This window comes from Sciurus vulgaris, assembly GCF_902686455.1.
Source record: "Sciurus vulgaris genome assembly, chromosome: 6".
Taxonomy (NCBI): domain Eukaryota; kingdom Metazoa; phylum Chordata; class Mammalia; order Rodentia; family Sciuridae; genus Sciurus; species Sciurus vulgaris.
In genome coordinates this window covers 47,704,756-47,717,813 of record NC_136466.1, presented here as the reverse complement: position 1 = coordinate 47,717,813, position 13,058 = coordinate 47,704,756, and the positions used below count along the sequence as shown (strand labels likewise).

General features: G+C 35.1%; 1 pseudogene across 1 annotated transcript; it reads left to right on the top strand.

Moving 5' to 3' along the window:
- Nucleotides 1–11,354: 11,354 nt before the first annotated feature.
- On the top strand, nucleotides 11,355–12,658 carry LOC306663424 (peptidyl-prolyl cis-trans isomerase A-like; annotated as a pseudogene). The gene is made up of 2 exons: nucleotides 11,355–11,395; nucleotides 11,866–12,658. The product of its transcript is annotated as a peptidyl-prolyl cis-trans isomerase A-like (transcript).
- The last annotated feature ends 400 nt before the right edge of the window (nucleotides 12,659–13,058 follow it).

Genomic DNA, 13,058 nt, shown 5'->3' with positions numbered 1-13,058 from the left:
CAGACTTCCAGCCTCCAGGACTATAAGTAATAAACTTCTTTTGTAAGACACTGAGTCTCTTGTGCTTTGTTATAGCAACCTGAGCTAGGAAATCAACAATGGTAGAGAAACCAGTATAGGTAGTGCCTATGTTATTTCTTTATATTATCTTCATATTATCCTGAATATAAAATAAAGGAATATTAAATTAATAAAAGAAGAAAAAAAATTCCTTGTGATTATGGCTTCTAGAATTTATTCTTTCATTCCTTTATTTATAAGACAGACTTTTCTACATGGTTGGGGTTTGTAATGACAATTTCCCTGATTTGGGGTTAAAATTTCTCAGTACACCAAAATCTCATCAAATAGTAAATGTTTTCCCCACTCTAATTCTCTTTTTTTCTCAACTAATGTAAAGAAACAAGCAGATCCACGCAGCAGTAACCTTGGGCATCTACATATATCTGTGCCTACATATTTTCTCTCTTGCCTAGCAGTCCTCTTCTAAGTTGCTTCCTTGTTATAGCAAACAGAATCCCCGTTAAGTGGCATGAACCCAGGTCACATGCATAGCTGGCTCAAACTTCAGTCTTAATCAATTGTCTTAGCCATTTCATGGTTTTTATCTAATTGTTTATTCGTGGGCTGAGCTAATACCTCACAGCCAAGCAAATTTTTATGACTCTGTATATAATTTCTGAACAAATAGGGTGTATAATGGAAATGAAAGTGCTGACATTGTGCTTCCTGTAATGGCATGAGTGGACTCAGTATTACACAGTACAATTTTATTGCATCCTTCTACCAGGTCATTTATGTGAAGCATGGATTGAAATAATAATTCAGAAGTGTGATAGCACTTGAACCCAATAGATAGAATATGAAAACCATCCAACAAATAAACAGTCAAATGTAAATGATCCAGAAACAGAAAACAAATGACTCACTAAGGCCTCCAATAATTTAAACATGGCTATCAGAGTCTTTTTGAGTGTGTGTCTAAATTGGTTTTTGGAATAAAGAAAATTATTCTTTCTTAGTTCAGATTCAAATTACCTTTAACTGAAATACTAAGATAGTTGGGGATAAGGATTTTTTTTTGAATTAAAGAAAAAATCAAGTAATTTTCTTAAAAAAATTTAATACACACTGTAAGTACATTTTTCTAAGTGTGTACAGGTTTGATATTTCACAGGATCCTAAATTTAAGAAACAATTTTATTGATCCTATCAATCCTTTCTATAATTAAACCTAAACATTTTTTTTTTTTTTCTGAAAAGAAAAATGGTAGAGTAAAAGAAGTAAGAGAACAGGAAAATGGATAGGGCCATTTCTCTCCTTGACAGTGTTTACTAAATACTGTCGAAGTAGTTGGAACAGACTTCAGGCATTGGGTTGGTGATTAGGAGCATCCATTTTGAAATCCCACAAGTTGATAAATTCAGCAAATCTCATAATGGATTGATATTCTAAGGAGATGGGAGTGGGGAGATGAGTTAGTTGCTTAATTTCTTTATCACATTTGCCACCCGCTTTTTCTTCTTCTTCTTCTTTTTTTTTTTTTTTTTTTTAATTTTTTCTCTTTTTCTCTTCCCCTTCTAGATTCCAGTGCTACCCTAACCCCACTGATTTAAAAAAGTGGGACTTACTTTGGGAGATAGGATTACAAATGAGAGAATGGAAAAGTTCCAATAAGAGGAGAATGAACCGAATTGGGCAATCGCGGTTTGCAGCTAAGTGGCCTTACTATGCTAATTCAGTATCTGAGGGCCTTAGAATTCTAAGTAGCATTGATTTTAAATTTTCACCATTGTTACTCCTTTTTGAGCCCTTCTTTGACCACAAGAATCGTGTCCTTTATGCCATAGACTTTCAGGTACCTTTTGTTATTTTGGGGTTACTGGAATTCTCCCAATCTATAGGTCTCTCCACTCCTGACTCCACATACCCATTGTTTTTGATCCTTCCTCCACTACCAATTCAAAATTTCATAGAAAAGTTTGAAATTCAAAATTTCATGTGATATCAGAAGTGCTGCTCTAATTAATGTAATTCATTCTAAGGTCTAATAAATTAGGACCAAATTTCCACAATGATTTTTTTTTTGTATTTTGAAAAAATACATTGTTTATTGAAATGATTTTCAAAACTGAAAAGTGTTTTAGCACAGGACATTTTGCTTCTCAGTCTATGCTACCCATTCATCACTCAGGTACTTCTCTCCTTCTGTTTAATTATTCCCCTTTGTAACGGGGAAGACTAAAGAGGGTATGGGCATTGGAACTCAGAGCTGGCCTAAAATTGCCAGCTTCACCATGGATTAGCACTGTGCATTTGGAGATGTTAAAAGATATTGACAGGGTTTCAGGACATCTACAAAGAGTTAGTCATCCCTACCTCATGAAATGGTGCCCAAAGCACCCAGAAAAAACCTGCACCTTAAAGATACTTGAAATATATGCTACAGGTTAAGTAAATTGTTTGAATAGAATAGAATCATGAAATGCTAATATACTTTAGAGATAATTATTTTCAGATGAGAAATTTACAACTCAGTGAAATCAAGTGTCTTACGAGGGTCATTGAATAATTAGAAATGGGGTTAGACTCTAGATTTGAATTGTTCTTTATTGTATTTTATATACTTTTTCCTCAAACCCTGGAAAATTTCTAATTTTACTGGCTTTTTATGGGAACTATCCACTTCTACACTGTTCTAAAACAAACCAATTCCTCTCTTAGTTTTCTTTTTCTGAAATTACTTATATTCATCACTCTCAAAAAATATATATAACTTTTGTCTTATTAACTCAGTGTGGTCTATCAAAGTAATTGACCTGTTGGTCAAATGGTAAGATACCCTTTTGTAATGTTTCTATCAATCAGTAAATAGCCCCTACTTTTTAATTATTTTTATTAAGACATAATATTTATATATATGGGGCACATTGTGGTAGTTCAGTGTATGTATACGAAGTGTAATGATCAAATCAGGGTAAAAAGCTTTCCATTTCTTCAGTCATCATTTTTTTCTTTCTGAGGATTAAACCCATAGATGCTTTACCACCAAGTTACATCTCTGGTACATTTTATTTTTTAAATTTAAAAACATTTTTAAGACAGGGTCTCATTAAATTGTTGAGGGTCTCACACTAAGTTGCTAAGGCTACCCTAACTTGGAATCCTCCTGTCTCAGCCTTCCAAGTTGATGGGATTATAGTTGTGCTCTACTGTACCTGATTTGGCCATCATTTTTGATTAAAATAAGTCATTAACAATTTATGAATACATCATAGATTGTTTCAATAAATAATTACCCCACATGCTAAAGAAAAAACAGAAGAAAGTTCTCAACTACGTGCTTTGTGCTCTTCATTGTTTTTCTTTCTAACCCTGTCTCTGCATTTTCCAGTTCAGAGTAACTACTCTTCCATTCCATTGTTCTGCAAGGTTGACTTATGAGTTTCCACAAATGAGTTAGAACAGATGGTATTTATCTTTCTCTGGTCTATCTCACCTAACGTAATGACCCCAGTTTCATCCATGTTGCTGCAAATGATAGCATTTCTTTCTTTTTAATGGCCAAAATTATTCCAGTGTGTGTGTGTGTGTGTGTGTGTGTGTGTATCACATTTTCTTTATACATTCATTCACTGAAGGACAACTGGGTTGATTCCTTCCTTCCTTTCTTTCTACCTCCTTCTCGTCGTCTTCTTTTTTCTCCCTTCCTTCCTTCCTTCCCTCCTTCCTTCCTTCCTTCCTTCCTTCCTTCCTTCCTTCCTTCCTCCCTCCCTCCCTCCCTCCCTCCCTCCCTCCCTCCCTCCTTCCTCCCTCCCTCCCTCCCTCCCTCCCTTCCTTCCTCCCTCCCTCCCTCCCTCCCTCCCTCCCTCCCTCCCTTCCTTCCTTCCTTCCTTCCTTCCTTCCTTCCTTCCTTCCTTCCTTCCTTCCTTCCTTCTTTGTTTTGTTTTTCCTAATGTGTGGAACTGTGAAAGTATATTTGGTTAAGTAGAAGCTGAAGCACTGGGTTTGATTTATTCTGTTTTTCAGCCCTGATATAAGTACTTTGTTACCACTAAGTCTACTAGTGACCAAGAGGGCAGCACATGATTTCCTTTGATAGATGATCTTCAGGAGCATAATTCTCTGTACATGTAAATACAAAGGACATTTGGAACTTGCTGGAATTCCTGGTTAATGTTTGAATCACCTTAAGTGTTCTATGCTTCCTTCTCTAGTGAGGACTAGTTACACCCTAGAAACCAGAGAAATTTTGATTCTTACTTTCATTGCTTTCCAAGGTTTTCATTTGATTTCTGTGGTCTCCTTTTAGAGATCATGAAGAGCTGACTATCAGATGTAGACCAGTGTTTCACTCGCTCCTGCCACTTGATGAAAGCTCTCCAGAGAGGGCAAATGCAAATCCTCTTGCTCTAAAAGGGAAAGTTAAATCTGCAAACCTGGAGTGTGGATTCTCCATCACAGAGCAAGATTCACTAACTCTGTCTTTGGCAATTACTCTGGGGAAGCCATCACTTGTCATTCTGCCCAGTAGAGCATGTTGTCACACCTGCTTTACATTGTCTTTTCCACAAAATACCCTCTCTCGTAGAACATCAGACAGCCAAGTATTTCCACTTATCCCAGTGGGTAGGGTGTTGTTATATACTGAATGAGCTGAACTTTAGCTGTGCCAATAAGGCACAGACAATGTCCACTTCTTCTCTTGTTATTTAATGAATAAAAATGGTAGAGAAAGAACTAACCCTTATCAACAGACAATTATCTACTTTTCAACTTGAACGACATGTCTTTATCCACTGAGAAGATTAAATAGCAATAAAATAAGCATTAGGATAAGCCATCTAAAACACAATTTTGCAAACAGATCTCCAAAAGTTTAAATCAGATTTATTTTAAATTTCTGAAATCCATAATTTATTTTATTTTTTCATTTTTAGAAATTAGAATGAAAATATGGCACTTTAAAAAAATAAACATATGGAATACCTACACTTTCATATAAGTTAGGCCATTTAAAAATTTGTGATAAGTCATTGAAAAGGGTATTGTTATTCCTAATAAAAGATGAAGAACTCTTAGGTTAGGAAATATTTAATTTGTAGCAAACATGTTAGTTACCTATCCAAAATCAGTTCCCTACTCACCACAATTTCTTTCTGGTGATAGACCTCAGATTTATTCTCTGCCTTTCCTTCCCACTGTTAGCTAGTATGTGCTAAGGAAAAGCAATCCTATTTCTAGCTCATGGGTGGTTTGAGCCTTCTAAGTCTCTCCTAGGCACACTACTCTCCTATCTGTATTTTTTTTTAATGTTGGACGTATGGCATAAATCTGTTCCATGTAATACTAAGGCATCTGCTGGAGAGAGATTCTGAAACATTTCCTTACTCTTAAAAAAAGAAAACTCAAAGAAGTTTGCCTTTTTATTTTGCTTATAGTCTCTGCATGTGATGATGACTTCTGTTGCAGCCACTTTGTATCCTTGAGGAAAACTAGTTTGTAAATAAGACAAATTCCCTGAGGAGGGCAGAGCATAAGATAAAAAGTACATAAATTTCTGCAGAGTTGACCAATGTTGGAGGCACGCCACTGCAGGCATTCTTGCTACGAGGGAAAATTCATTTACCTTTTTTGAAACCATTTGAGTCACAACCAAAGTCATCCTAACTTCTGCACAATTCAGGATGTTTGACCCAAAAGCCAATAACAGTTCCTTACAGAAGTGCCAGAACAGGTAGCCTCCATAAGTCTTCATTTTTCACAGAATAATAGCAACTATGAGTTAAAATTAATACTGTCTTTTAGAACAAAGTTGTCTTATTCACATGCTTGAGGGAACAGTCAGTCCAAGTGAGAGGGTTTTGGAAGCCTGAAGAAGACAGATGTACATTAAAGAGCAGCAAGAAAACTAACTTCTCAGACTTCTTGGCTTTTCCAAATCTTCCTGGTTTTTCAAGAGAAGCTTTAAAATCCAGATTTTTTTAAATGTACAATTTTATTTCTTAAAGTCAAGTCAAACCAAGCATGAGAATATGTTATATTGGATCACTGAGCTATAATTTAGCAAACCTTTATCTTAGAAAGCTCTGCCAGGCACAGGGATGCATACCTGTAATCCAGTAGCACAGAAAGCTGAAGCAGGAGGATCATGAATTCAAAGCCAGTTTCAGCAAACTAAGTGAGGCCCTAAGCAGCATAGTTAGACCCTGTCTCAAAAAATAAAATGGACTGGGGCTATGATTCAGTGTGTAAGGGCCCCTGGGTTCAACTTCTGGGACAAACAACAACACCAACAACAACACAACAGAAAGAAATATAACAACTTTTATTAGCTCTAATATTTCCTTGTATAGTGAATAAAATAAAGTATATAAATTTTACACTAATTTTTAAGTAAAAATAAAAAGGCCAAACCAAACCCATTAGTCCTGGACAGTGGCACTTTGTCACACTGTAATAGTAGCAGAAGAGCGCATGTTGGGCCTAAGACAAGCTGCATGGTTCACACCTATGAGGGTGTTTGGTTTTGACAAATAACTTTACCTTCAGACATTTCAATTTTTAGCATCAAGAAAAATAGTGTTCTCTATGGAAAGTTTGCTTTGGTGGCTTGAAAATATTCTAAAGAAATTTTTAAAGTTTTAGGAATGTAGAAAGCTTATGGTAAGATTCCAAAGTCCACTATGTCAGATTGAAATGTCACAGGCTTACTCAAATCTTTAAGGTATAGCCAGAGATTAAGAAGAGGGAACTCAGGGGACAGTCTCAGAATTTTATGACTCCTATTTGACATATCCCAACCTGGAAGCAAGCTAACAGGAGAAATCTCTCTTGTTTCCTCTCGTTCTCGTACTCTCTCTAGATATCACTAACTCTGGCTTTTCACTTCTTGATTATGTCTTTTCAATTATTAACACAATACATGACTATTCTAGAATATATGGAAAATAGAGAAACTCACAAAATATTAAAATGCACGTTAATACAATTCTAATACTCAGAGACAATTACTCTTAACATTTCTGTAAAACTTCTTTTTTTTGTTTTCTAAATTTCTATCTTACCTATTTGGGTTCATTTTAGATAATCATATTCTCTTTTTGCACTTTAACATAATTCTGTCTAGATTTTATGTCTGAATTTTGAAACTAGCTCATGTTTTATATATTATACTTAGTGAACAATACTTTAATTTTCCATCTGCCTAGAAATCTGTAGGATTTTTTACATTGTGCTTCAAATTTAAAAGTTGTGCTAGTACATATCTTACACTAATTTTGCCTGAAACTCAGTAAATATATTTGATTTGTGGAAATAGTTCTCTTTGTCACCTCAAGAGTGTTTCCTTTATATATTCTGCTTCTTTCCCAACAGCTTTGGGCACCTCTGAAAAATTCAAGTCTTATATAAACTCAGTTATTTTTCCTCTCAGGGATTTTATTTTTCTTATTATGAATTTCAGGGTTTTTACTTGTCACTGCAGATATTTTCAAGATTTTATTCAAAGTATTCATTAAAACTTATGGTTATCTCCCTTATATATCTTTTGAGGATCCAGTTTTATCTATTTCACACTTTATCTAGCATCATGTGGAAGTATCACTTAAATGAGAGGTTTCTAAAGGATAAGGTGAAGAGAGTGTCTGCAAGTTCCTTACAGTCCTCATTGCCAGCAAGAGTATAAGCTTCCTGCTGGCTCTCTCCCTGCCTGCTTGTGCACTGAGGACAAGCTTCCTCTGGCAGGTAAGCAGTGTGGGACACAATGCAGGTCTTCCCTTCTCTGGTCCCACTCCTGCCATATTGCAGGCTGGTTGTTACCATACCTGAATTAACACTGGAAATAAGTGCTTAGATTTTGTTTATCATGGTGGGTTTGTCACCTCTATTTATCTTTATGCTCACATGAAAAGTTACAATAAAGAAATGAGAGAATTACAAACACAAAACTGTAATACAGAAGAAGGATTAAGAGAATGAAAAATGAGACATGAGTGGATGAGGGATAGCAACCCATGTTGGAAAGATATAGGGCAAAGAGTAGAGTGATAAAGGAGACTAGAAGAGGAGACTAGCAAAGGAGACTGAAATTCAAATGTTCCCATAAAACGATAAGGGTGAAAAAAGTCTAATTACCCATGAGAGCCCCAGAGGGCTTCAGGAAACACTCAAGTCAGGATGAGGCTCACGGTAGAAAAATGTGGAGAAATGTCAGAAGAGTCTCTCCCCATGCCATAATTTATATAGTCCTTGGAGGAGGTTAGGATGTAGAATAGCTTCATAATGTCTTAGTGAGCATAACAAAATTAAAGGATTTGAGATAAAAAGCAATAAAAGAATGATAGCTTTACAAAAGAGTGAGGGAAAAAAGAGAATGCTTAATGGCCTCCTCTTCTCAGGATAATGAAAGAAATGAAGAAATAGAGGAAAGAAAAACAGGAAGAGAATGAAATAGAGTTTCAAAAAAGTGTAGGAGAAACATGATGTATAATAAATGTAAATTTTCCAATTGGGAAGCCAAAATCGTGAGACCTGTACTCTTGAAAAATTAGTTCTATGCTATTTACCAGAGACATAACCTAAAATGTAAGATCACAGCAAAGTTAAAATGAAAGACAGAAGGATATATACTAGAAAATACTAATCCAGAGAAAGGTGACCCATGTTTTCTTTCTTACGTCATTTCTTTAGCTCGTTTATTAGTAAGTGTTCCTTAAATGTTCTATTTTCTATAAATTTTGCTTATTCTCTGAATTTCTGAAAAAAAAGACATTTATTACTATGAAGGTGTTTTTTATTCTTACTTTAAAAGTATTGTCAATTTTTCTTTCATGTATTTCAAAACTGTTATTAGGTACCTAGAAGTTTAAAAATACTAAACATTTTTAGTGTGTTTACTTTCTTATCAAAATGTAGTCAAATTATCATTCATAATGCATCTTTTCTTAAAGTTGTTTAAGCTTTAATATAACTACCTCAGCTTTATTCTGCTTATTATTTTCCTGGTATATTCTTTTTCCTTCTTTGTCCTCAAGTTTTATTGTTTCCTTTGTTAATAGTTAAGACTGAAATGACTTTTAGTCTTATCTGATAATCTGTTTTAAAGACTCATAGAGTAGTATATTTGCAATTATTGTTGTAACAAACATATTTGGATTTGTTTCTACTACTATTGTTTTCTAATTGTTCTGCTCCTTCATGGCTATCTCTATGTGTGTGTGTGTGTGTGTGTGTGTGTGTGTGCGCACCCGCGCTCATGCACATTTACTGATTTCTCAATTTTCTACTAGTACCAAATATAATAAGACCTAAATTTGAAAAATATCTCTGTTCCCTTCTAATTATTTGATGATATAATTTTTTTCAATTCTGAAAAAATTCTCTCAATTTAGATATTTTAAAGATTTTAGCTTTACAATTTTCAACTCCAAAATTAGCATATCCATTGGTGTGATTTTATACATCAGTATCAGTTTATCTTCATTCTTGACTTCTTAACTTGAGTTTCAGTCCTTCCATGAAATACCATACAGTGGGGTCTAATTTTTCTTTCTCTCTTTTTTTTTGGGGGGGGGTGGTGGTGTGTGTGGGGTAGGTACCAGGGACTGAACTCAGGGGCACTCGACCACTGAGTCACATCCCCAGTCCTATTTTGTATTTTTTTAGAGACTGGGTCTCACTGAGTTGTTTAGCACCTTGCTTTTGCTAAAACTGTCTTTGAACTTGGGATCCTCCTGCCTTAGCCTCCAGCACTGCTGGGATTGCAGGCATAAGCCACCGCTCTGAGCAATTTTTTTCTTTTTTTTTTTTTCTCTTTAGAAGTTGTATTGCTGTGAGCCTCTTGGTGGTTAATTGTCATTTCTTAATTTTTATTTTTAATTTATACTTTCTTGACTTGTGTAGTCATATTATTTTGCAAATAATAAATTGGTAGCTGTTTTATCTCAATAAATTGAGCACATGTTCTCACTGTTTTCTTTGTTTGCCATTGACTGGTCTGATTTGAGACTAAGTGAAATCTCTTTCTAGATTTTTTTTTTTTTGTCAGACTGAAAGATATGCTTTCTTCTTTTGTTTTTAATCTCCAGTTGCTTTCCATATCTTTGACTCTCTGCTCTATGGTTTCATTTATATGTTTGTAAATGTATATTTATTATTTATCTTCCTCATAATGTGTTTGGCTTTCTGAATTTAAGAACTCTTGTCTCATTGATTTTGAAGGTCCTCAGGTGTTCTTTTATGATGTTCCTTCTTCCCTGTTCTCTGTTCCCTTCTTCTGCATACTTATTTTAATTTTAGTCAAGTCCTTCCTATATTTCTCAATGTCTTTTAGTCTCCATTTCTTTATCATTCCAGACATATTCATGATGTTGAAACATTATTACAAGTTTCATTTTACTTTGTATTTTAAAAAGTTTTAAACATACTAATTTCAGGTATGCTATTTAGTAATTCAACTGTCTAAACTACTTTCTGGCATTTTCTTTTCCTCTGTTGTTTCACATTTATGGTGGGTGGCTTAATTACATTGTTAAATAATTTATTGGTAGAACTGGAGAAGTTCTATGAGGCCTATGATGTTGTGTTAACATTTTATTTTCTATTGTTTTACTTTTATAATTTAATATAATTTTTGGCTAGGAACTCTGTACTTTTTTCACATTGTGATCCTTCTTATTTTCTTGAGACTCTCTACATCATCCTAAACTGCACATTATGATCCCTAATCATGTGAAGATCACTTCAAAACCAAGTATTCAAACATCTTTTTTTCGTCCCTGGTCTTTTAAACTTGCAGTTGAGATTTCTGTTTCCAGTGCACCTTTATTGAGGGCACCTCGAGGCACTCGGGTTTATGTTGGTGAGGACTGACAGACATCCTGCTAGACAGACAAAACTTACCTTCACTCTGTCTTTCAGTTTTAGACCCCAGAATGTCCCCTAACCTTTTAAAGATCCCTCTATGCATTTGAAAGGGTATCTGTCATTTTATCCCAATATTTCTTGGGTTTTGGTAATGGGAGGTTTTTTAGAATATTTAATCTCCTACTTAATTATAAACAGATGCCAGTCTATTCTTTATATTGAAGTTCTAATATAGTGAAGAATTTTAAAAAACTAGACACTGTAATATACTATAAATGGAAACATAAGAGAGCAAAATAGATTTTGTTAGACCTCACTTAGTTTTTTTTTTTCCTAGATATTTTGGTCCTTCTTGTGTATCTTATCTTTGAGAAGATTTATAAAAACATTTAACTGACTTTAAGATTAAAGAAAAATAAACTAAGAAGAAATTGGACAAAACATTTGTATAGATTTAGATTTCAAAACATAAAAGATCTCTGGGAATATGTCTAAGAGGCTGAGGTTGAACATAAAGTATAGGATAAGGTAAGATGCTATGGCCTCAAGGAAAAGAAAAAAAAAAAAAAATTCTAAGTACTATAAGTAACCAAAAGGCTATCATCCCCTGTATGAAACTTTTCCAGCGTTTTTTAAGTCTCTCTGACACTATAGAACTCACCTTGCCCTTTCCTCCTGCATGAAGTCCAGATGATGAAATGTCTTGTGGTGCTGAGTCCATCAACAATAAGAAAGATATCTATTTTAAATAGCAGGCACTTCCTGTTTTTTATTATTAAGCCAACTTCTCTAGTCTCTGAAATTAATGTTCTAATAGCTTAGGTTTCAGTTGTTTATCTGTTCTTATTAGTGTGTCTGCCAAAGTCTAAATTGGCTAAAACACTGATGTTTTCCATTTGTATTGCACATCTTGTTTGTATGTTGAGGTTTGATGTTACGTACAAGATGAGAATATAATTACAGTCAGCTCTCCACATCCACGGTTTCCATGTTTGTAGATTCAACCAACCTCAGAGTAAAATATTAAGTAAAGGCTTTCAAGTTGCCGCTGTCGCCTGTGGTCGTTCTCTGTCAGTCACAGTCAACCCTACTGTGTTCTTCGACATCACCTTTGCCGGCGAGCCCTTGAGCTGCATCTTCTTTGAGCTGTTTGCAAAATTCCAAAGACAGCAGAAAATTTTCGTGCTCTGAGTACTGAAGAGAAAGCATTTGGTTATAAGAGTTCCTGCTTTCACAGAATTATTCCATGATTTGTGTGCCAGGGTGGTGACTTCACACGCCATAATGGCACTGGTGGCAAGTCCATCTATGGGGAGAAGATTGATGCTTAGAACTTCATCCTGAAGCATACAGGTCTTGGCATCTTGTCTATGGAAAATGCTGGGCCAAACACAAATGGTTCCCAGTTTTTCATCTGCACTGCCAAGACTGAGAGGTTGAATGGCAAGCATGTGGTCTTTGGGAAGGTGAAAGGGCATGAACATTGTGGAAGCCATGGAGCGCTTTGGGTCCAGGAATGGCAAGACCAGCAAGAAGATCACTATTACCTACTGTGGACGGCTCTAATACATTTGACTTGTTTTTATCTCAACCGCCAAACCGTTCCTCTGTAGCTCAGGAGAGCACCCTCCACCTCATCTGTTCGCAATATCCCATAATCTTTGTGCTCTCGCTGCAGTTCTTTGGGTTCCATATTTTCCTTATTTCCCTCCCAAGTCTAGCTGGATTGCAGAGTTAAGTTTAAGGATTATGAATAAAAACTAAATGACAAAAAAAAAAAAAAAAAAAAAATAAGGAAATTCTGTGTCTTTACTGAACAAGTACAATTTTTTGTTTTGGTCATTACTCCCTGAACAATGGAGTGTAACACCTATTTATATAGCAGTTACATTTCAATAGATGTTATAAATAATCTAGAAATGATTTAAAGTGTATCATGTATGCAAGATGTGTATGGGATTATGCATATACTATACAATTTTATATAAAATACTTGAGCATCTGTGTGTTTTGGTGAACACCAGGCATCTTGGAAACCACTCACCCATGTATACTGGGGAATGACTGTACAATGTAATCAAAAAAAAAAAAAAAAAAAACTGGCTCTACATTTCTCTCTTCTCCTCCTTTCCTTTTCCTCTTTTTCTTCCTTTACCTGTCTCCTTATGGTGTTTCTCAAGGAGTTATCACA